The 24,587-nt window shown below is 41.5% G+C and overlaps 1 pseudogene; it reads right to left on the bottom strand.

Moving 5' to 3' along the window:
- Window positions 1-13,584: 13,584 nt before the first annotated feature.
- Window positions 13,585-23,691, bottom strand: LOC100404371 (SWI/SNF-related matrix-associated actin-dependent regulator of chromatin subfamily A member 4 pseudogene; annotated as a pseudogene).
- Between the last annotated feature and the right edge of the window lie 896 nt (window positions 23,692-24,587).

Below are 24,587 nucleotides of genomic sequence, written 5' to 3'. Positions count from 1 at the left end.
ACTCTTGTAAAGCAGTCCTGGTGGTGACAAAATCTCTGAGTACTTGCTTGTTTGCAAAGGATTTTATTTTTCCTTCACTTATGAAGCTCAGTTTGGCTGGATATGAAATTCTGGGTTGAAAGTTCTTTTCTTTAAGGATGTTGAATATTGGCCCCCACTCTCTTCTGGCTTGTAGAGTTTCTGCCGAGAGATCTGCTGTGAGTCTGATGGGCTTCCCTTTGTGGGTGACCCGACCTTTCTCTCTGGCTGCCCTTAGCATTTTCTCCTTCATTTCAACCCTGGTGAATCTGACGATTATGTGCCTTGGAGTTGCTCTTCTTGTGGAGTATCTTTGTGGTGTTCTCTGTATTTTCTGGACTTGGATATTGGCCTGCCTTGCTAGGTTGGGGAAATTTTCCTGGATAATATCCTGAAGAGTATTTTCCAGCTTGGATTCATTCTCTTCATCACATTCTGGTACACCTATCAAACGTAGATGAGGTCTTTTCACATAGTCCCACATTTCTTGGAGACTTTGTTCATTCCTTTTTGTGCTTTTTTCTCTAATCTTGGCTTCTCTTTTTATTTCATTGCATTGATCTTCAACCTCTGATATCCTTTCTTCTGCTTGGTCAATTCAGCGGTTGAAACTTGTGCATGCTTCTCGAAGTTCTCGTGTTGTGTTTTTCAGCTCCTTCAATTCATTCATGTTCCTCTCTAAGTTGTCCATTCTTGTTATCATTTCCTCAAATCTTTTTCAAGGTTCTTAATTTCTTTGCATTGATTTAGAACATGTTCTTTTAGCTCACGGAAGTTTCTCATTACCCACCTTCTGAAGTCTGATTCCATCATTTCATCACACTCATTCTCCATCCAGCTTTGTTCCCTTGCCGGTGAGGAGTTTTGGACCTTTGTAGGAGGTGAGGTGTTCTGGTTTCAGGTGTTTTCCTCCTTTTTGCACTGGTTTCTTCCCATCTTTGCGGATTTATCTACCTGTCATCTGAATAGTTGCTGATTTTTCTGTGGGCAACAGCCACCCACTGTGCCGGGTCTCTGAGTGGAGGCCCAGGTTGTTGATGATGAAGTATTTCTGTTTCTTAGTTCTCCTTCTAACAGTCTGGCCCCTCTGCTGTAAGACTGCTGAGGTCCACTCCAGGCCCTGCTTGCCTGGACAACTCCTGTAGCAGCTGCGGAACAGTGAGAGATGTTACCAGTTTCTTCTTCTGCTATCTTTGTCCCAGAATGATGCCCGCCAAATGTCAGTCTAATCAGTCCTTTTTGAGGTGACTCTTTGGATATATGGGGGTCAGGGAGCTGCTTGAGGAAACGGTCGGTACTTTATAGGAGTTCAAGTGCTGAGCTGTGAGCTCCATTGTTCATTCAGTGCTGCTAGGCAAGTATGTTTAAGTCTGCTGCAGCAGAACTCATAAAATCCCTTTTTTCCCTCAGATGCTCTGTCCTGGGGAGTTAGGGCTTCATTTATGAGTATCCGTTGCACTGTCCTGCCCAGCTAGGAGGCAGTTTAGTCACTATTTGCCTGCTGAGGCTCTGCCCTGCTGCCATGGGCTCCGCCCTGTTGCCGTGGGCTCTGCCCTGCTGTCGTGGGCTCTGCCCTCTTGGCAGAGCTTCTCTGTTTGGCGGGTTGCCTCGGCAATGGGAGGCTGCGTCAGCAATGGGAGAGTACCTCAGTAGGGGAAGAATGTCTTGGTAATGGCGGACGCCCCTTCCCCACCGAGCTGCACCATCCTGGGTTCAGCTGTGCCTGCAGTGAAACTCTCAACCCTGAGCGTTTCGAATCACCGTTTTGTTTGTCCCTGTGGGGGTTGGACCCGTCAATCCTGACCACCTGGCTCCTTGACTCAGAGCCCTTTTCTTTTTTTTAAGTTGAATGGTTGACTCTCTCCCAGGTGTTTCAGTCACCTGCTGAAAGGGCACCGGGATCTGTGTGATTTCCCGTGCAGCCACCCACTGTGCCGGCTCACAGTTCGCTTCCTAGGAATCTCCTGGCCTGGCTCACTGTCCAAGTCCCGTTTAATCAGATGAATATGCTAATCTGCCCTCCCAAATCTCAAATTGCCAGTTTAACAGGGCACCTGGGCCAGTGCATTTCGTGCGGAGTGCTGCTGTGCTGCAGCGCTGGCCGAAGTGGCCGTGCCAGCCGAAACAGCTTCGCTGGCATCCCATGTCTCTCCTACACCTGGGAATTTCCTTGTTCTGTGGGCAACAAAGATCTATCTGGAAATGCGGCATGAACTCACCCTCTGCGTCTTCACTGAGAGCTGCAATCCTGAGTTACTTCTACAGTGCCATCTTCCCCCGTCTCCAAAATAAATTCTTATTTGTTGTATAATTTTTGCCATTGCTGGTCTGAGTCATGGCTTACGATTGCTTTAAAAAGCAATCTATTGGATGTTTAAAATAAGTATCTTTATAATTGTAAGGGACTGCAGATTCAGATAAAATACTATAACTCATCCTATAAATTATGAAGTTGTTTGCAAGTGATGGCCTTGGTGAAAATAAATGGCAGCTTTATCATCATCATTATCATCATCATTATATATTTTTAATGACTGTGTGGTACTCACCTTATAGCTCAATGAAGGTTTTTATAGGTCCTCTTGAATTGGATGCATTTTTATAAACCCTCCATAGTTAGATAAATACGTGGCAGCTGCAAAACCTGTCAGGGCTGAGTATATCTGCTGAGAAAAATTCTATGCTTTTCTCTTTGGGGCTTCAACAGAGTCTAATGAGTTTTGGAAGTTGAAAAAGCAGAAATTTATTCTAAGCCTTACCTGTGGGCTGGAAGCACCCCCATATCTCCCGGATCTAGAATATACAGCAAATGAAATCTAGTTTGAGTGTAAAACCAGCAATGATGGTTTTAGTCTTGGACAAATCAGCAACAGACAGGGCCTTAACTTGCTGCTGCCCCATTTGTTGTACCCCAAAGACAGAGAACTGGTAATCTCTTGTTTTCTTACCAGCCCCCAAATCTGTTATCTGGAAGGTACTTGACAGGCTAATAAATATTAGCCTATAATGTTATAATATATCATATTATATATAATTTGCTGAGATTTAATACGCTGCTTCCTCTGAGAAATTTGCATGTTCATGATAGACGATGCTATAAAATGAGGGGCTTCTGAAGTGTGAAATTTCCGGGATCACTAGGTCAGTCTGGAAGGGCTAGGGTTAGATGAGGAGAGTGAGGCTAATTCATGCAAGTACAGGCTTTAATTCAGTTTTTATTAAAATTTTTGATATTTTTCTTATGATTTTTCTATGTTAATTTATTTTATTTTCTATGTTAATTTTTTATTTTTATTTTTCTATGTTAATTTTTAATTTTTTATTTGTTTTTATTACTAAGATTTTATTTATCTTGATTACTAAGTTTTTGGACACCTCCTTAAATTCTGCACACCACGGCCGGATGCAGTGGCTCACGCCTATAATCCCAGCACTTTGGGAGGCTGAGGCGGGTGGATCATGAGGTCAAGAGATTGAGACCATCCTGGTCAACATGGTGAAACCCCGTCGCTACTAAAAATACAAAAAATTAGCTGGGCATGGTGGTGCATGCCTGTAATCCCAGCTACTCAGGAGGCAGAGGCAGGAGAAATGCCTGAACCCAGGAGGTGGAGGTTGCGATGAGCCGAGATCGCGCCATTGCACTCCAGCTTGGGTAACAAGAGTGAAACTCCGTCTCAAAAAAAAAAAATTTTGCAAACCACTCCACTACCCCCAAGATCAGTGCCTTACTTGTTTCACCCTAGTCCTTGCCCATTCAAGAGGAAGTAATCTTTTTTGGGGGTGGTAGGGGGGAGGTTTCCACCATTCCCAGTATTCTAGATATCACACTGCAAAGTTGCCAACCAGTCCACCTTCCCAATTGAACTCAGTGACCACCAATAAATAGTTTCACCACATCTCTCACAAGTACACTGTGTAGGGCAACTGAACTGGAAACTTGCCACCAGTCCAGTGATGCTGGAAAGGTTTAATGGGTTCATGTAACAAGGGAGGAGGAGGTCCATGGGTTCAAAGGATCATAAAATAATATAGTCATATAACATTTTCGAATTACTCTAAAAAAAAAAGACTGCCATGTTGCAATGATATCTGTAGTTCAGGAATGATATTTCACTTTGCATAGCTAAGTGCTCAGTAGTCATTATTTTTCACATTTCAAATCGTGGCTTTTTCTGGTAGAATGAAATAGATGTAACTGGGTCGGAGATGATATGTTATAAAAGCATAGGGTTTAATATTGACTTCCCAGAGAGACGAATGAAGGCTTCCAGTGAGCGCCTCAGTTGCCTTGGTGAGAGCTGAAGGCTCAGTACTCCCAAGCCTGGAGTGTGACCAGATTTCGGCCTTCAAAGGTCAGCATCTGAGGCTTCTGAAATGCAGTATTTGGAGTGCTTTTGAGGCTTACAACAGGGAAGAAGAATATTTTAGTTATAGTCAGCAACCCTGAGGATTCACAGGCAATGCTATTTTGAGTTGAATCTATAATGTGTTTTGGTGGAGTTTGTTTTCCTTCTGTAGATCAGCTTCCTAGTTTTAGCAAAATAGGGGACCTAAATAGGAAAGCTCTTAATTGCAGCTGGGCAAGAAGATAGGCTACAGAGAGGATGATCTGGATAAAAACCCAAAGTTTAAATTCACTTATAACTTTGCTTTTATACACAAAAATAGATCCCCATCCAATGTAGGCTTTTCATTTCATTTCAGTGTGACTGAGACCTCTTCATCATTGTGTTTATCAGGAATTAAAATCTTGATGGGGAAAAGTCTAATAAATTCATTTAAGAGCTGCCTAGAACTCATTGTGGAAGAAACCTGGCTACAAATAACTAGGCAGTCTCATAATTGATTCAAGCTTGATTAATAATGGTGATGGCAGCTATGCATACTCTTTATTTTTCAACTCACAAAAGTCAGAGAAAAGGAATAAACTAATCCTGTATTAGAGATCACTTTCTGCCATATTTATAAAAAGCATTAGTATATACTAGAAATTAAATTATGATAAATGTTGCTTTTCTTGATATCCTTTTCATGACCAGCCTGGGCAACATGGTGAAACCCCATGAGAAAATGATGCAATCTTTTCATGGGAAATTTTGTTTCTGTGTTTGAAGATCCGTGCCCCCCCCATACATAGGGTTTTAAAACAGATTTCATTAATGACTTTCTAACCTTGAATATACTGAAATTGGATAGAAATTCAGCTAAAACCCTTGTACTTTATTTAATAAGACCTTTAAATTCATATTTTAAAATTAAGAGAGTTATTTGTTTTAAAACATTAGCTGTCAGACAAACACATAAATAAGAGTAACTGGCATAATTGAAGAGTCTTATTTAAATTGTATCATTTAAGCAGTACTATTAGGCAACACTTCTGTCTAGGAAAAGCAGAGTCAAAACTCCAAGAGTTAACATGTGTAATGAAGAAATGTTCATTAACCTTGTATTCTTTTGCAAGTGTCAAGAAATTTGCAACAGTGCTCAGTAGTCAGACATGGTGGTGCACATCTCTAAACCCAGCTATTTGGGAGGCTTATACAAAAGCCTTCCATTTGTCTTTTTATTTTTCTATATTTAAACTTTCCATTATTCAACACTCATTTTTTTTTTCAAGATGGAGTCTTGCTTTGTTTCTCAGGCTGCAGTGCAGTGGTGTGATCTCAGCTTATTGCAACCTCTGCACCCCCAGTTCAAGCAATTCTCCTGCCTCAGCCTCCCAAGTAGCTGGGTTTAGAGATGTGCACCACCATGTCTGGCTAACTTTTGTATTTTTAGTAGAGATGGGGTTTCACCATGTTGCCCAGGCTGGTCTTGAACTCCTGTCCTCAAGTGATCTGTCTGCTTTGGCCTCCCAAAGTGCTGAGATTACAGGCATGAGACAAAGTGCCCAGCCATGATATTTAAGATGAATAGGCAACATTTAAAAATGAGGGGCTTCTGAAATTTCCACGATCACTAGGTCAGTCTGGAAGGGCTCAGGTTAGGTGAGGAGAATGAGGCTAAATCACGCAAGTACAGGCTCTAATTCAGTTTTTATTAAAATTTTGATATTGTTTGTATCATGATTTTTCTGTTAATTTTTTATTTTTGAAAAATATTTATCTTGATTACTAAGTTTTTGGACACGTCCTTAAATTTTACACACCACTCCACTACCCCCAAGTTCAGTGCCTTACTTGCTTCACCCTAGTCCTTGCCCATTCAAAAGGAAGTAAACATTTAAAAATGAAATTTTATCTTTCTCAATATATTTAAGCACTAACATCAAAATGACAATACCTCCTTTTTGGCATACACACATTTTTGGGGAGGGCTTATTTTCTATTAGGTAGGTTCTTGTGATCTAGCCTTGGAAAGTAGCCATCATTTTTAACACCACTACTAAGGTAAGATGAAGCAAACTTTTGCAACATAACATTTGCATTAGGGAATGACTATTTGTTATAAAGAATCATGGTTGCCCATTGTAAACCAGTGTTGCTATAAACACTGTTTATACTATTGACTCCTTACTTGATAATTTATTTAGGAAAAATTCTTAGGAGTCAACCTTTTTTTTTTTTCTTGACAGGGTATCACTCTGTCACCCAGGCTGGGGTGTAGTGGCACGATCACAGCTCACTGTAATCTCTACCTCCCAGGCTCAAGCAATGCTCTCACCTCAACCTCCTGAGTAGCTGGGACTCCAGGCACATGCCACCATACCCGGCTAATTTTTGTATTTTTTTTGTAGAGAGAGGGTAGAGTTTTGCCATGTTGCTCAGGCTGGTCTGGAACTCCTGAGCTCAAGTGATCTCCCAGCCTCAGCCTCCCAAAGTGTTAGGATTACAGGCATGAGCCACTGCACCCAGCCAAGTCAATTATTTTGACTGGTTTCTGATCTAAGTGTCTTTGATACATATTGTCAAATTTTCCTTTGGAAATTGTACCAATTTACTCTTCCAGCTGCAGTATATTAGCATTTTCGTTTCCCTGTGTCCTGAATAACACTGAACATTATTTGTTTAGATGTAAGGTATGAGGTAGCAATCTAACTAGTTAGCCAGCTCACTAACTGCATTTCAGGAAATACCATTTTTATTTGAAAGAACTATGGACAGACAAACTTTGGTTACTCGTACTTCAGTATTTCACAGATATTTTCTGGGAATTAAAAAAGTGAGTATATCACTTCAAGGAAAATAGCTGACAGTATTTGTTAACAATGATAAAATGTAACCTTTCAAGTAACAATTAGTATTTGATGACCTCGTTTCTCCCATCTTGATCCTTTATTTCTTTATTTTCCTAAGAGTGGTGGTGATGTTAGTAAATTTGATTTGTTGATATTGAATATTAAAATGCATCAATATTTGAAATATCTGCATAGCTCAAAGAATCAATATTTTCCAATTTATTGGTATTCATAACGTAGCTTTTCCTGATTCTCAGGCCTTAGAATTCAGGCTAGAATTATATCACTGGCTTTCTTGGGTCTTCAACTTGCAGACAGCAGATCATGGGACTTCTCAGCCTTTACAATGGCAGAAGCCAATTCCTCATAATATATCTCTTTATATCTATATCTATGTATCTATATCTGATTGATTCTGTTTCTCTAGAGAGCCCTGATTAATGCAACCAAGATTATTACAAAAATCATACATGGGTAAAAGATTGATTTAAAGTGCAAGATGGAGAAATAATTTTTAATATTTCAGAGTGTGGAAAGCTTGTCGGTATGATTTTAGATTCTGCATTGCAAGTAACCATACAGAAATCATCATTTGTTGCGTTTTGGTGTATTATTGATGAATATTGACAATTATCTGAAAAGTCTATTAAAAAACTCTTGTTTCCAACTGCAAATCTGTATGAAGCCACATTTTTTTCATACACTTCCGACTTCAACCAAAACAACATATTAAATGCAGAAGCAGATAGAGAAATCTAGCTGTTTTCTATTAAGCCAGATATTAAATAGATTTGCAATAATGTAAAACAATGACATTTTCTTACAATTTTTTTGTGTGGGAATATGGTCATTGTTCTTAAGATATTTATTTACACTAACATGTACTGGGTTTATTATAACTAAAGAATTTTAAAATAATTTAATTTCTAATGTAGCTATTTACCCACAGAAACAGAAAATCTTTGGTGTTTTTAGTCATTTTTGTGTGTAAAGAGAATTCTGATACCTGAAAAGTTTGAGATACCTGAAAAAGATGCTCTATACAAAAGCATCTTTGTGCCAACCATCTACTGTGAACCACGTCCAGTTGGTATAACCTTATATATGTACTGGGTCAGGACAAAGTTCTGTGAAGTGTCAAGATGATCAAGATCCCTGTAGACTCTATTATCACAGAGTGCAGGATAATTAACTTTACTCTGAAACAAGCTATGTAAAGATAAACTGATTTTGACCCTTGCTTTTGGCTGTTGATAAGTTTTCATCACATTGACAAATACATTCAAAGTGACAGAGTTGGTGTTGACTGTTCCTGTAAAGATGCAGCATTCAACATGGCCACGATGGTTTGGGCTATCATCTAGTTATGTTTATGGCTGTCCATCATTATCTGTCACCATCCATCTCTTTTTTACAGAAGTCAGATAGGTGAATTGACTGAGGCCCTAATGAGGCTCATCATTCTTGCATCCTTAAGGTTTTTCATGGTGATGATAATCTTGGTCATCCCTCCAATAATTCAATATCACTTCTGATTTGCTGCCTTTCAGTTTCAGGGGCTCTCATGTTATTCTTCCTGCCGTAATTACTCTTGCTCTCTAGGTCAGGGAACCAGTGTGAGGATTCTGCCAGCTGAAAATTTCATAGTCCCAGTGAGACAGACTTGGGCCAGAACTACATTTATTACCTGACTTCCATAAGCCTATGTTATAACCAGAAGACCATAGTGCCCAAAGCAGCTGGTAGCAAAAACAGCTGAGATTCAGTGTATACTCACCCTTAAAAGAATTCTGGCTTTTCCACTTTGTTCAGCATAGTTACTCTGTCAAACAATTTCAGTTCTTCTTGGGGGAAGGATGAAAAAATAGAACATATCTGTGCAGTGGTTACAGGGTACTTCCTCAAGGGGACCTGACTTTCTTCTCAATCCACTTGGGTCTTCAACTTGCAGACAGCAGATCATGGGACTTCTCAGCCTTTACAATGGCAGAAGCCAATTCCTCATAATATATCTCTGGGTCTGTGAAGAGATTTAGATCAGGACACTGGGTGAACAATTGTGATATTTTATTGTGAACAACTGCTATGAGCCTGCAGGTTATCATCTCTTCATTCTTTCCTGTTATTTGACCAGAAATTATCCAATGTCTTAGATGTTGTCCTTCAAACTTGCCCCTAAGGATACTGTGATCTATTACTTTCACTCCCAATCCCTATGTCTTATGGAACTTGACTGCTGCTCTGAGCTTGCTGATCATTAAGGTACAATTATATCCATCTTGCTTCAGTGGTTAAGTGCTGCTACCTGGGATCTGCTATTCTGAAATTTCATATTCTTTATGGATACTAGGGAATCTTATTTATTTTATTTTATTTTTTTATTGCATTTTAGTTTTGTGGTACATGTGCAGAACATGCAAGACAGTTGCATAGGTACACACGTGGCAGTGTGATTTGCTGCCTTCCTCCCCTTCACCCACATCTGGCATTTTTCCCCATGCTATCCCTCCCCAGCTCCCCTGGGAATCTTATTTCATGTCAGTATGTCCTACCACCAGTTCTGGTTTGCAGAGTTGCCGCTAAACTTCTCACCAGTATATTCCTTACTGTCTTGGCAAGGAAAGTGTCTTTTGGGTTCTCCAAGAGAATGTGGAAATATGGTGGTTTCTCAGGTTCTAAATAACATTTCTACCTCTCTGAGGCTTATAATCCCTTTAATTCAGTGCCAGAGAAATTCTCACACTTCAGCTTCATTTACTGTCAGCTATTGTCAAATTCAGTCTCCAGAGAGCCATGCTGGCATGCTTTCAGCATCATCTATTGTTCCTTGCTGGAACTTTGAATCCTGAAGAACAGATGAGTTGTCCCATATCAGAGAATTATCCCTGAACTGCATTTATATTCTTCTTACCTAGCCCCTTCTTCTCCAGTATAACACCCTCAAGATCCACTTCTATATATGTTCCCCTCATTTCTGCTGAGGCATTTTAACTCAAGTATAGTTATTTCCACAATAATGCTACATAATGAACCACCAAAAAACCTCAGTGGTATACAATAATAAACATGTATTTTTGCCAACAAGATTATGGTTGGCTGAGCAGTTCTGCTTATCTGGGCTCACTGGGGGCTTGTTCATGGACTGACAGCCAGCAGCAGGTCAGCAAGATAGCTTTACTGATCTTAGCTGGGCTCTCTCACATATCTGGGGCCGTAGGTGCTTGGCTGTGGTCCACATAGCTTCACACCCTCCAGCCAGGTATCCTAGGATTACTCTCCTGGCAAAGCAGAGGTGCAAGAGTAGAATTGTGGACATTAAGGCTGAGGATTGGAACTGGCAAATCTCGCTTATGCTACATTCTTTTGGCCAAAGCAAGGCACAAGACAAGCCCACATTCAATGGCTGCGGGAATAGAACAGACTTCATGATGTGAGGGTCCTCAGAGTCACATGCAAAGGATGTAGATACAGGGAAGGTGGAGAACGACGGCCAATTTGGCAATCAATCATGGTACATCCTCTAGCCAGAAGTGTGTACATCTTTTCCATGTGTAAGATACAGACTCACCCTTTCAAGATCCCTCAAAGTCTTATCGAATTGTAGGATCAGGTTCAAAATCCAAGATGTTATAATCAATATCAGGTCTATAGCGGTTTGTTGGATGCACCTTTTTGATCTGAAGTCCTTAGAATAAAAAGAAATGTTATCTTCCCCTACATGCCCAATGTGCAACAGTGAATAGGAACAACGGAATTGCAATAAACTCTCCCATTCAATATGGGATGGCTTTACTGTATCAAGGCACATAGCAGCCACTTTCTTATGACAGTTCTGAAATCCCTGGAGAAACGTTTACAGGTTCTCTTGGAGTGAGGAATGTGCCTTGATTTGGCCTCGCTCCTGCTTTTTGGAGCGGCTCATGGCTGTCCCCTCTGTCCCTTGATTCTGCACTTTGAGACATCCTTCCTTTTCAATATTACTTCATCACTTCTAAAGAGGGCAGTGGAAATTATGTCCTTGATTTCCCTAATTGGTCTGAGGCTTCTTTCAGTCTGGAGGAGAAGGAATATTCAACTTCTGGCATAATAATGGTATTTCTAAATTCTTTTTTTTTTTTTAATCTTTGCTTAACTTGTCAAGGCCCAGGCTCCTAGAATCAATGTATTATAAAGAAGAGACACTTTCTTCTATTGGCCACTGGCTTTTCTGTTATGATAATAGAGGACATTCAGGTTCTGGGGACTATGGAAAGAGGAAGGGTAGAGAGCAAGCAGAGGGATTAGATTTGTGGGTTTTTATTCATTTTTTCTGGATGATGCCCTGGAGAGGAGAGGTGTGTAAGATAAGCTAAAGTGAACACCAATAAATGAGGGGACTCCTTCTTCACTCTCTGAAAGAAGACAGTCTTATGGGCTGTTCCTGCACCATACTTTGAAAAAGGCAACATCAGCTTAGTAGCTCAGTGTTGTGAGACAGAGGAGATTAAGTCTTAGCTTTCTGGAGATTCCCTTGCTTATAGAGGCATGAATTGGACCTAAATGTAGCTGAGGAGGTGTGCTGGGGATTTGGCTAGAGGGGCTTAGTGTACGAGGGCAAGGGGTTCTGTAGCAATAAACAGCAGGGTAGATGGTTCAGGCTAGCGTAGAATGAGTCACAGCCAGACTTCCAGAGGGCCTGTAGTGCTAGGGAGAGTGTAGGTGTGATTAAATCATGAAAATAAGATGGCCCTGGCTTCCAGGGAGCAGTGCCTGACTCTAAACCAATAGAATGATTATGAGTTCATCTGCTGCAAATGCCAGCATTGTGTCCAACAGGGCTTCTGGAAACTGCAGAAGACAAGTCTCCCCAGAGGTAAGAGGAGGTAGAGAACATCATGCCTTAGGACTCTGATTCTTTCTCTCTCCCACCATGCTCTGTGAGCCACACCTCTTCACGGTGTTGCCTTGGAGAAGAAGGGTGGGGATAGTGTGGAAGACTAAAATCTGAGTGACTGGTCAGTTTTTCCCAAAGAGAAGACATTTACTTAAAGTGTTTTTAAATTTCATGGACATTAAGTTATTTTATTCCCATTAATTAGTAGGGGAGGAGTCAGAAGGAAAGTGCAAATGACATAAAAAACAATAACAATGTTTACTAACAGAAATTGAACACTTACTATGTATGAGGAATGTGCCAGACTTAACCACAGTAACCCTCTGCAGTAGTTACTATTGCTGTCCCTGTTCTGCTTATGAGGAAATTAAGGCATAGAAAGCCTAGGAAATTTCCCTCAAGGCACACAGCTATGAAATGATAGAACCAGAATTCAAAAGCAGGCGGTTTGAAACTTGAGCCTATGTTCTTAAATATTTCATTTGCACAATCAAATTGTAGAATGAAACAAATTTGCAATTCTACCTTATAAATGATCACTAAGTATTTTTGGAATTAATGTTGGGCTGAGTACATTATGATGGTAGTGGTGATGTGTGTGTGGACACTACAATTATTACCTTTCTGGGTCTTAAAGGAATGAACTTTAACTGTGAATAGTGAATTCAGCCTTGCTTAATATATATATATATACTTATATTTTGGTTATATGTAACTAATTTAGCCTTACAATCAAGTATTACCAAAGCAAATACTGAGGGTAACAAGAGACAGACTCGTTGACCTTAGGTGTGAGACTCCAGTGTGATAACGGCCCATAAAAGCTGCTGAACTGGAATTACCCAGGAGATAGAGCTGTCAGCCAATTTACTCAGCTTATGTGTTCCCTAAAAGCAATTCTCCAGGAAAGGAGGAGTAAACTTGGACTTGGGATACTCAGGTGGAAGGGACCGATAAAAAAAGACATACATTTTGTTGTTGTTGTTTTAAGACTCTCAAGTACTTTCAAAGATCAATCTATATGTGAACAGACTCTTCCATAAAACCCATATAATAGCTGAGCCTATTTGAAGAGGGTCCACGTTTTCTCTTATATTTATTGGAGATTGGAGGAATTCAGTCTACAAACCCAGCCTTTGCTCCCTAAGATCGTTCATTTTAGGCACATGTCAGCGGTGGGAAGTTTGTGATTTCCTGGAGACCTCCTCAAGGTCTCTGCACATAGGAGCACATGGGAGTGTAGATAGCAGGACTCCAGGGTTTACGGAGGGTAGCTTCTGAGGTGGTTTAAAAACAGGGAGGAGAATATTCTTATTTATTTTTGCTGAATGCTAGAATAAAAATATTGGCTTCAACTGAGTGATGGCTCATGCCTATAATCCCAACACATTGGGAGGGTGATGTAGCAGGATCACTTGAGTCCAGGAGTTCAGGACCAGCCTGGTGAAAACCTGTCTCTACAAAAAAAAAAAAAAAAAAAAAATTGAAAGAGAAGAAGAATAAGACCACCACCACCACCACCACCACCACTGGCTGCTTTGGTAACTGTAAGTGGATTAGCATGTCCAGATTACTTATTGGATGAATTTGGAAAATGACAAACACACCCCCAAAGGAAAAAAATTGAGTTTATATTTCACTTTTTAGAGATAATTCTGCCAGTTTTGGGCATGCATTGTTGATTTATAAGAGAAAGATTATAGCTAAATGGCAGAGAGGATGGTGGTTAGCTTTTGTCACATTGAAGTAGGGAGTTGTGGTCCATTCTCACAGATTATATACTTTGAACTATTTTTCTTAATTCTCTCCAACCTCAGCACCATCCTGGAAGAAAGACAGATTTCTCTGAACCTTTCATACTCTCAGTCTTCAGATTCTATCTATCTTGAGACGTCGTTGCTATTACCCTTGCAGAAATAGCATCCACTCATCCTGCATTTTGAGCTAATTTTTTTGCATAGATTATAACACTTTTCTAGTGATTAAAAGTAGATTTAAAATGAAAGATGTAGATTTATTTTTCCACAAAATTGCCAACTCAAGGAAAACATATATATTGGTGAAGATTCATCCTAAATCCAATTTTCTAAAGGCCTAAAATCTGCATTGATTAAAAAAAGTTACAACTCTATTACAAAGAATCTCAAAGATCTGAGTCAAATTGTATTTCCTGGGTACATAGTAAATCATAATATTTTTCCCAGATAGGTGGTAAACCTAATATGGGTGATACTTTTATTGCATTTATTTTTAGGAAAACTACCAAAATATTTCTATGTCTACTGAAATAATTGTTTGAGCAAAGTTTTCATCCTAGAAGGATGATTTGAAATTAAATCATCTACACCTAATGTAGATGACGGGTTGATGGATGCAGCAAAAGGACATGGCATGTGTATACATTTATAACAAACCTGCATGTTCTGCCCATGTATCTCAGAACTTAAAGTATAAAAAAAGAAATTAAAGAAGATCTAGATTTAAAAAAAAATGTCTTCTTTTGAGAAGTGCATGTTCAAATCCTTCACCCACTTTTTGATAGGGTTATTTTTTTCTTGTAAATTTAAGTTCCTTTTAGATTCTGGATATTAGCCCTTTGTCAGACGGATAGATTGCAAACATTTTCTCCCATTCTGTAGGTTGCCTGTTCACTCTGATGATAGTTTCCTTTGCTGTGCAGAAGCTCTTTAGTTTAATTAGCTCCCATTTGTTAATTTTGGCTTCTGTTGCCATTGCTTTTGGCATTTTAGTCACGAAGTCTTTGCCCACGCCTATGACCTGAATGGTATTGCCTAGGACTTTTTCTAGGGGTTTTATGGTTTTAGGTTTTATGTTTAAGTTTTTAATCCATCTTGAGTTAATTTTCATATAAGGTGTCCAGTTTCAGTTTTCTGCATATGGCTAGCCAGTTTCCCCAACATCATTTATTAAATAGGGAATCCTTTCCCCATTGCTTGTTTTTGTCAGGTTTGTCAGAGAGTTTGGCATTGCCAGGACAGGAGCAATCTGGTAGATGAAATTGTCTATGGTCAATTTCCCACATGGAACATAGTGGTTTACTACTCAGTGCAGGCACGAGACAAATGTTTGTGCAGATCAGGTCCTATCTCCCTCTTCTAAGAGAAAGGTTTTTAGCAGATCCCTGTCGCTAGTTCAAGCACTGTCTCTAGATAGTGATGGATCTTTAGTGCCAACAGCTTGGCAGGGCAGAAAGAAATATCTGATAGAGTGGTACTGTCTGCCATATTACTGGTGAGGAACCAACACTCAGACAGGGTAACTTGTTAATAGACACACAACTTGTAGAAAGCACCTGGAACCTGAATACTAGCTAGATTCTCAACACCTGAGAAAGGCAAAACCTGAATCCATAAAAGTGTGAGAAATATGCTAATAGCCTTCCAAACCACAGAAGTGCAGACTCAGGCTCTGCAGCGATTAGAAAAGGAGCCCTTACTGCTAAGGCCTAAGCCATCTGAGCCTGGAATGAGGGGCTCAGAGTGGACATTGGAATGGCGGGACTCAGTCTTCCTTGCTGCCACTTCTTGAGAGGTCCTCCTATTGCTTCTCCTCACTGTGGTCGTCACTCACGACAGGCTTGGCTCTGGACCCTCGGCTCCGCCGCCGCCAGCAGCCCTTCAGCCCATCCTGTGCTTTCTCCTTCCGGCCAAGCTTGATCTTCATTTTGACAGACCAGACTCAGATTCAGAGCCTTCCTCCTCACCCTCTTCCTCCTCCTCACTCTCCTAGCCTTCCCTGTCATCCTCCTCAATTTTCTGCCGCACACTGGTGAAGACTGACTGCAGGACGCTGTAGCCTTCACAGATCAGGGAGCCCACCAGGCCGAAGGTCTGCGCGTTCTGGCGCAGCAGCATGAAGTCCTTCTCCAGGTCGCTGAGGCGGCGGTATTTGTGATTGCGGATGGGCTCCTTTATCATCTTCAAGTCCACGGGCTTGCGGATGAGCTCGTAGTACTCACGCAGCTCCTTTCGCGAGGGCAGCTGGACGAAGACCTCGCTGAGCTGACATCCACTGTTGCTGTCCTTGTGCTTGATCATAGCGTCCACAATTTTCTTCATCTTCTTGGTGAAGTTGGGCGGGTTCGGAGAGAGCCTCTCTGCAGGCGGCCGCCCGCACTTCTGCTTCTTGCTCTCATCGTCACGGTCGCAGCTGCGGGTGCTGGTGGTCGCTGATGTCGCATGAACTTCCGTGGTGATTTCTTCGGCCGGACCTTCTCTTCCATCTCCTCTAGTGTGCTCTTCTCGATGGCCTTTGACGCACGTGTAAAGAACTGAAGGCCACACTGCTGGCTGGGTCATGGATATCGTTTCCTGTCGTTTTCTTGAGCTTCTCCGTCAGTGAGTCACTGTGGTCCATCTCCTTGCGGTGGCGGGAGCCGCAGCCGAACATCTCCTCCTACTCCTCGCAGGTCAGCAGCTCCACCTCCGTGTGGTCCTTGATCCACAGGGGGAGCTCGTTCTCCTCCAGGACCCGCGCTTCCCCTTAGGGTGGCGGTGGCGAGCTTCCTCGCGCCTGTACTCCAGGTCCATGCGTATGAACCGATCAAATTCCTCCTCGTGCCGGGCGACCAACTGGTTGACGGTCTCGTGTTCCGGCACTTCATTTCCTCCTCTTCCTGCTCATGGCTGGAGGACTTCCGGTAGAACATGGCGGCCTGGGTCACCTGCTGGTCCACGCTGAGCTCGTGCTTGGCCACAGCCAGGATGTTCTCCTCCACACTGTTGACCGTGCGGAGGCGGAGCACTCGCTCCTCCTTCTGCTGCCCTGTGTGGTGGACTTGGTTCTGTGCTCGCTGGTCCTGGTGAGGATTCCAGTCGCTGTTGAAATGATCAGTGTCGGCTGACTGGAAATTCAGGCCGAGCCCTCCGCCACCTGCCCGGGTGTTGAGCAGGAAGATGAAGTACTCGGAGCTGGGCTCGTTGAAGCTTTTCAGCAGCATGCCGCGGTTCTCCAACCTTCGTGGTTCCATCAAGCCTGAGGTATTTAAAACCGTGATATGCAAAGTAATCTTCCACGATGGTCATGAGGGGGGTCATGTGGCAGAAACAGCAGCACTTTGTGGTTGGTTGCTCGGAGTTTGGGAGGATTTTTATGGAGAAGCTCAAATTTACCCAGGGCTCAGTCCAGTCCAGTCCTTGGACGATGCCCCCAGTGAACCCCAAGTACTTAGAAAAGGACTCGCTTGGGCCGGGCGCGGTGGCTCAAGCCTGTAATCCCAGCACTTTGGGAGGCCGAGGCGGGGGGATCACGAGGTCGGCAGATGGAGACCATCCTGGTCAACATGGTGAAACCCCGTCTCTACTAAAAATTTCAAAAAAATTAGCTGGGCACGGTGGCGCGTGCCTGTAATCCCAGCTACTCGGGAGGCTGAGGCAGGAGAATTGCCTGAACCCAGGAGGCGGAGGTTGTGGTGAGCCGAGATCGCGCCATTGCACTCCAGCCTGGGTAACAGGAGCGAAACTCTGTCTCAAAAAAAAAAAAAAAAAAAAAAAAGAATAAAAAAGAAAAGAAAAGGACTCGCTTTGCTGGAACAAGGAGGGGTGGTTGCAAATCTTCTGCAGCTGCATGATGGTGTTCATCAGGGTCTTCGTGCTGCCTTTGCCCTTCTTGTCCTTGTTGGAGCCCTCAGTCAGCGGCACGCCGTTGGCCTACATGTCTCGCTGCAGCGCAGACATGTCGTATTTTATGATGTATTCCAACTTTTCGGGCAACTCGGCTCAACTTCCTTCTTGAGCTGTGGGAGCAGGAAGGGCCGTGGCATAAAGCAGCTTTTTCTAATTCTGTGAAGAAAGTCCGTGATAGCTTGATGGAAATAGCATTGAATCTGTAAATTACTTTGGGCAGTATGGCGGTTTTCACGATATTGATTCTGCCTATCAGTGAGCATTTTTTTTTTAATCTGTTTGTGTCCTCTCTTATTTCCCGAGCATCGGTTTGTAGTTCTCTTTGAAGAGGTCCTTCCTGTCCCTTGTAAGTTGAATTTCTAGGTATTTAATTCTCTTTGTAGCAATTATGAATGGGAGTTCACTCATGATTTGTCTCTCTGTCTGTTATTGGTGTATAGGAATGCTTGTGATTTTTCCACATTGATTTTGCATCCTGAGACTTTCCAGTTTTATTTATTTAACTTCTTCCCATTACTTCTTTCTTCCACACTCTCCTCACCCCTTAACATTAATTTTTCCAATTCCATCAAGGCTCAAGAGGACGTAACTTAAACAACAAAAACAAACAAACCATGCATTACCTATCAGTATGAATGCTTTTGGTCTGCTTCTGAAAGTGTAGAGAAAAAAATATACATTTTTTCTAAATGAAAAACAAAAATATAAAGTTGATCCAAAGTCTTTTTTATTTTAATAGTTTTTGGGAAACGGGTGGTTTTTAGTTACATGGCTAAGTTTTTTAGTGGTGATTTCTGAGATTTTTTGTGCATCCCATCACCCATGAAGTGTATACTGTACCAAATGTGTAGTCTTTTATCCCTCATCCACCCTCCACCCTTCACTTTGAGTCCCCAAAGTCCATTATATCATTCTTATGCCTTTGTGTCCTCATAGCTTAGCTCCCCCTTACAATGATATTTGGTTTTACATTCCTGGGTTGCTTTACTTAGAATAATAGTCTCCAACTTTATCCAGGTTGCTGCAAATGCCATTACATCATTTATTTTTATGGCTGAGGAGTATTCCATGGTGTGTGTGTGTGTGTCACATTTTCTTTACTTGTTGATAGATGGGCATTTTGGTTGGTTCCATATTTGTGCAATTGTGAATTGTGCTGCTATAAACATGCATGTCCATGTGTCTTTTTCATATGCCTTCTTTTCCTCTGTGTAGATACTCAATAGTGGGATTGCTGGATCAAATGGTAGTTCTACTTTTAGTTCTTTAAGGAATCTCCATACTGTTTTCCATAGTGATTACATTAATTTACATTCCCACCAGCAGCATAGAAGTGTTGCCTTTTCACCACGTCCACACCAACATCTACTATTTTAAATTATGGCCATGCTTGCAGGAGTAAGGTGGTATCTCATTGTGATTTTAATTTGTATTTCCCTGATAATTAGTAATGTTGAGCATTTCTTTCCATATTTTGCTGGCCACTTGTATATCTTCTTTTGAGAATCATCTGTTCATGTTCTTTGCCCACTTTTTGATGAGATTATTTGATTTTTAAATGCTGATTTGTTTGAGTTCCTTAGATTAGTCCTTTGCTAGATGCATAGTTTGGGAATGTTTTCTCCCACTCTGTGGGTTGTCTGTTTATTCTGCTGATTATTTCTTTTGCTGTGCAGAAGCCTTTTTGTTTAATTAGGTCCCATCTATTTATTTGTTTTTGTTGCATTTGCTTTTTGGTTCTTGGTCATAAACTCTTTGCCTAAACCAGCATCTATAAGAGCTTTTCTGATACTATCTTCTGGAATTTTTAGGTGTTAGATTTAAGTCTTTGATTCATCTTGAGTTGATTTTTGTATAAGGTGAGAGATGAAGATCCAGTTTCACTCTTTTACAAGTGGCCTACCAATTATCCCAGTACCATTTTTTTTTTTCTGTGTAGGTTGTCTTTTCCACACTTTATGTTTTTGTTTGCTTTGCTGAAGATGAGTTGGCTGTGAGTATCTGGCTTTATTTCTAGGTTCTCTATTCTGTTCCATTGGTCTACATTCCTATTTTTATAGCCTTGTAGTATTGTTTGAAGTGGGGTAATGTGATGCCTCCAGGTTTGTTGTTTGCTTAGTCTTGCTTTGGCTATGTAGGCTCTTTTTTTTTGTTCCATAGGAATTTATGATTTTTTTTCTAGTTCTGTGAAGAATGATCATGGTATTTTGATGGAAATTGCACTGAATCTGTAGATTGCTTTGGCAGTATAGTCATTTCCACAATGTTGATTCTACCCATCCATGAGCATGGTATGTGTTTCCATTTCTTTGTGTCACCTTTGATTTCTCTCAGCAGCATTTGGTAGTTTTCCTTGTAGAGATCTTTCACCTCCTTGCTTAGGTATATTCCCAGATATTTTATTTTATTTTGCAGCTGTCTTAAAGAGGATTGAGTTTCTTGATTTGATTCTCAGCTTGGTTGCTGTTGGTGTATAGCAGTGCTACTGATTTGTGTACATTGAGATTTTGTATTCTAAAACTTTGCTGAATTCATTTATTAGACCTAAGAGCTGCTTGCACAAGGGTTTTCTGGGTACACAGTCATATTATCTATGAATAGTGGCAGTTTGACTTTGTCTTTACCAATTAGGATGCCCTTTATTTCTTTCTTTTGTCTAATTGTTCTGGCTAGGACTTCCAGTTTTATGCTGAATAGAAGTGGTGAAAGTGGGCATTCTTGGTTTGTTCTATTCTCAGAGGGAATGCTCTCAACCTTTCCCCAGTCAATTTAATGCTGGCTATGGGTTTGTCATAGTTTACTTTTATTATCTTCAGGTATATCCCTTCTGTGCCATTTTTGCTGAGGATTTTAATCATAAAGGGATGCTGGATTTTGTCAAATGCTTTTTTGTGTGTCGATTGAGATGGTCATATAATTTTTGTTTTGAAGTCGCTATGTGATATATCACATTTACTGACTTGAATATGTTAAACTATTCCTGCATCCCTGGTATACAAACCCATTTGATCATGGTGGATTATCTTTTTGATATGCTGTTGGATTCAGTTAGCTGGTATTTTGTTGAGGATTTTGGCCTTTGTGTTCATGCAGGATACTGGTCTGTAGTTTTCTTTTTCTGTATGTCCTTTCCTGGCTTTGGTATTAGGGTCATACTGACTGCATCGAATGCTTTAGAGAGGATTCACTCTTTCTTTATCTTTTGGAATAGTTTAAGATTGGTACTATTTCTTTGAATGCCTGATAGAATTCAGCAATGAATCCATCTGGTCCTGGACTCTTTTTTTTGTTGGCAACTTTAAAAATTACTGTTTCAATCTTGCTACTAGTTATTAGTCTGTTCAGAGTTTCTATTTCTTCCTGACTAAAGTAGGAGGGTTGTATATTTTCAGGACTTTACCCATCTCTAGATTTTCTAGTTTGTGCACGTAAAGGTGTACATAGTAGCCTTGAATGATCTTTTGTATTTCTGTGGTATTGGTTGTAATATCTCCTCTTTTCATTTCTAATTGAGCTTATTTGGATCTTCTCTCTTCTTTTCTGGTTAATCTCACTAATGGTCTATCAATTTTGTTTATCTTTTCAAGGAATCAGCTTTTTGTTTCATTTATCTTTTGTATTTTTGTTTGTTTCAATTTCATTTAGTTCTCTGATCTTTGTTATTTCTTTTCTTCTGCAGGGTTGGGGTTTGGTTTGTTCTTGTTGCTCTGGTTCCTTGAAGTGTTACCTTAGATTGTCTGTTTGTGCTCTTTTAGACTTTTTGATGTAGACATTTAATGATATAAACTTTCTACTTAGCACCACTTTTGCGTATCCCAGAGGTTTTGTGTCACTATAGTTATTCAGTTCAAATAATTTTTTAATTTCCATCTTAATTTCATTCTTGATCCAAAGATAATTCAACAGCTATTTAATTTTCATGTATTTGTATAATTTTGAGGTTTACTTTTGGAGTTAATTTTCGGTTTTGTTGCACTGTGATCTGAGAGGATACTTGATATAATTTTGATTTTCTTAGATGTATTAAGATTTGTGACATATCATATGGTCTATCTTGGAGAATGTTTCATGTGCTAATGAAAATAATGTAAATTCTGCAGTTGTTGGGTAGAATGTTCTGTAAATATCTGTTATGTCCGTTTGTTCTAGGGTATAGTTTAAGTCCATTGCTTCTTTGTTGACTTTCTGCCTTGATGACCTGTCTTGTGCTGTCTGTGGAATACTGAAATCTCCTACTATTGTTGTATTGCCATCTATCTCATTTCTTAGATCTAGTAGTAATTGTTTTATAAATTTGGAAGCTCAGTGTTAGTTTATATATATTTAAGATTGTGATATTTTCCTGTTAGACTAATCCTTTTATTATTATATAAAGTCCCTCTTTGTATATATTTTTTGCTGTTGTTGCTTTAAAGTCTATTTTGCCTGATATAAGAATAGTTATTCCTGTTTGCTTTTAATTTCCATTTGTGTGGAATATCTTTTTTCACCCCTTTAAGTTTATGTGAGTCCTTTGTATTAGGTGAGTCTCTCAAAGACAGCAGATACTTGGTGGATTTTTATAGATGAGCTTGAGGAGGTGGTATTTGATTTACACAGGGCACAAAAGATTGATTGGACCAGGTGTACAGTTTGCATAGGGCATGAAAAAGCGGAACACTCCATCCTAATCTTTTACTATACAGATGGGTTCTCTATCTGACTGGTGCCATGTTGCCTGTTTCCTTACTGTACATGTGGTGACAAAGAAAAAGGAAGATGGGTCCTCAATGTTGAACATACCTGACCCTCAGGTAGCCCTTTCGTATTGGCACAGCTGCTAGCATTCACCTGTGCAAGCTTCCAGTTTGCTTATCTATGTCTACAGCTTGATTTTTCAGGCTGTTCTTTGCTGAAAAAGAAATGATTTGGGGGCTGTTTTTTGTTAAAAGGGAAATTCTCCTGAGGACTCTGTTACCCATACTATCTGCCTAAATAATTTCTATCCCCTGTAGCAAATGCATTTTTCAGATAGAGGCTCTTTTCCTCTTTGGAGGGAGGCCTTAGTCTGGGAGGTCCGCTAGGAGCCGAAAAGAAAAGAAGCACATTTAACAAAGACAGATTTGACATCCAAGAAACACTGAAATGTGGTTTAAATCTTCATAAAAATTTATATAAAATGTGCAAAGGAATGATTACGTTGTTTGACACAGCAAAACATTGTAATAATCAGTGGCTTATCTACCACAAATCTCATCCTCAAGGCAGTTTCTAAGTTGGCCAGGTAATTAATTGTCCAAACGGGGAAACTTTTGGATGTGAAAGAGCATGTGATGTATAATTTCACTGGGCACAGGCATACACCAGGCCTGTCCTTGCCCACTCCTTTCTCGTCTAACTCTTTCAATTTTGGCATGCACTGCATCACCTATGTTCACTTTTTTTCTCCCAACAAACTCATCTGCGGGATTTATTCTGTTTTCCCAGAGGAACTAGAATGTAAATTTACCCAGGGTGCTTGCTGAGGTTATTTATAGCAAGGGAAGCTACTCATGGAGAGTTTCCATAAATAAAAAAGGTTTGCCATAAATTCTTTACTTCCCTAAAACAAGATGGGGAAGAAAGGGCAATTGTTCTGTATCCACTCCCCATGGGTCCTGTTTTAACCACCACAATCCGATTAATTAAAGAAGTACTTATGGGGCTGGGTGCAATGGCTCATGCCTGTAATCCCAGCACTATGGGATGCTGAGGCAGGCAGATCACCTGAGGTCAGGAGTTCTAGACCAGCCGGGCCAACATGGCAAAACCCCATCTCTACTAAAAATACAAAAATTAGCCAGGCAAATGACATAAACCTGTAATCCAAGCTACTCAGAAGGCTGAGATATGAGAATTGCTTGAAACCTGGGAAGTGGAACTTGCAGAGCTGAGATCTCCCACACCTCCCGGGATGCTTTATCCAATGTCTGGCACAGGGTTGGGGAGCTCAGCATTGGGGGACCCAAATGGGCAGAGGAGTCACGCGGAGGTTCTGCGAGGGACTGGGGCAAAGGCAGGTGATTGGATGTGGGAGAACAAGCAAGAGTTCTGGTTGCCAAGGTAGCGCCAGAGGAAAACACTTTGGGGTGAGGACTAGGCTGCCAGTCCCATACCTGGAGGTCTCCCTCAGTCCTTCTGGTGTTTCCTCGCATCCCTCTTAAAGTCCCTGCTGATTTGTCAGCTGAGAACTGCTCAGACCTTCCCGGGTGCTGCCGAGGGGCGGCGCTCCGCCCCCCGCCCCCTCCTCCCCGTTACCGGCTCCTGGAGGTGACCACAGCATGGCTGTGGCGCCTTGGCTGCTCTTCTGGCTGTTCGTGCTCAGGCCGCAGTGGCGAGTGCCGGGCCAGCCGGACCCCAGCCCTGGCCGGCGCTTCTCAGAGAACAAACTCTGCGCAGACGACGAGTGCAGCAGTAAGTGAGCATGCTAGGCTGCCGGCCCTGGGGTTTCCGCGTCTGCGCTGCCCGGCTTGTGCGGGGGCTGCAAGCGGGACGGGCGGGAGGCGGGGGTGGGTTGGCTGCGGGTCCCTGTGTCTGCCTTCTCCGGCTCTGCCGGAGAAAGTGCGCCCAGCCACTCAGGCCTGACTGTGGGAGCTGCACCTCCCACTTGTTGCCAGTGTTTTATTTTTTTCCTCTGCTGAGACCGGAGGTGGAGGATGGGGGTGGGGGGTGGAGGGGGTGGGGGTTGCTTGCAGTGGCCCCTGGTTTCCCCAGTAGTTCACAGTGTCCCTTCCCCACCCGCCATCCGGCTGGGCCCCGAGGGTAGATGTGGTTGCTCATTGCACTATTGGGCTCCCCACGCTGCAGCCAAACGCTTTATTGCTTGCTCCGCGGGGACCTCGGCGGGTGCATA

The sequence above is a fragment of the Callithrix jacchus genome, chromosome 19, assembly GCF_049354715.1.
Source record: "Callithrix jacchus isolate 240 chromosome 19, calJac240_pri, whole genome shotgun sequence".
Lineage (NCBI taxonomy): Eukaryota > Metazoa > Chordata > Mammalia > Primates > Cebidae > Callithrix > Callithrix jacchus.
This window is presented reverse-complemented; position numbering and strand designations above follow the sequence as displayed.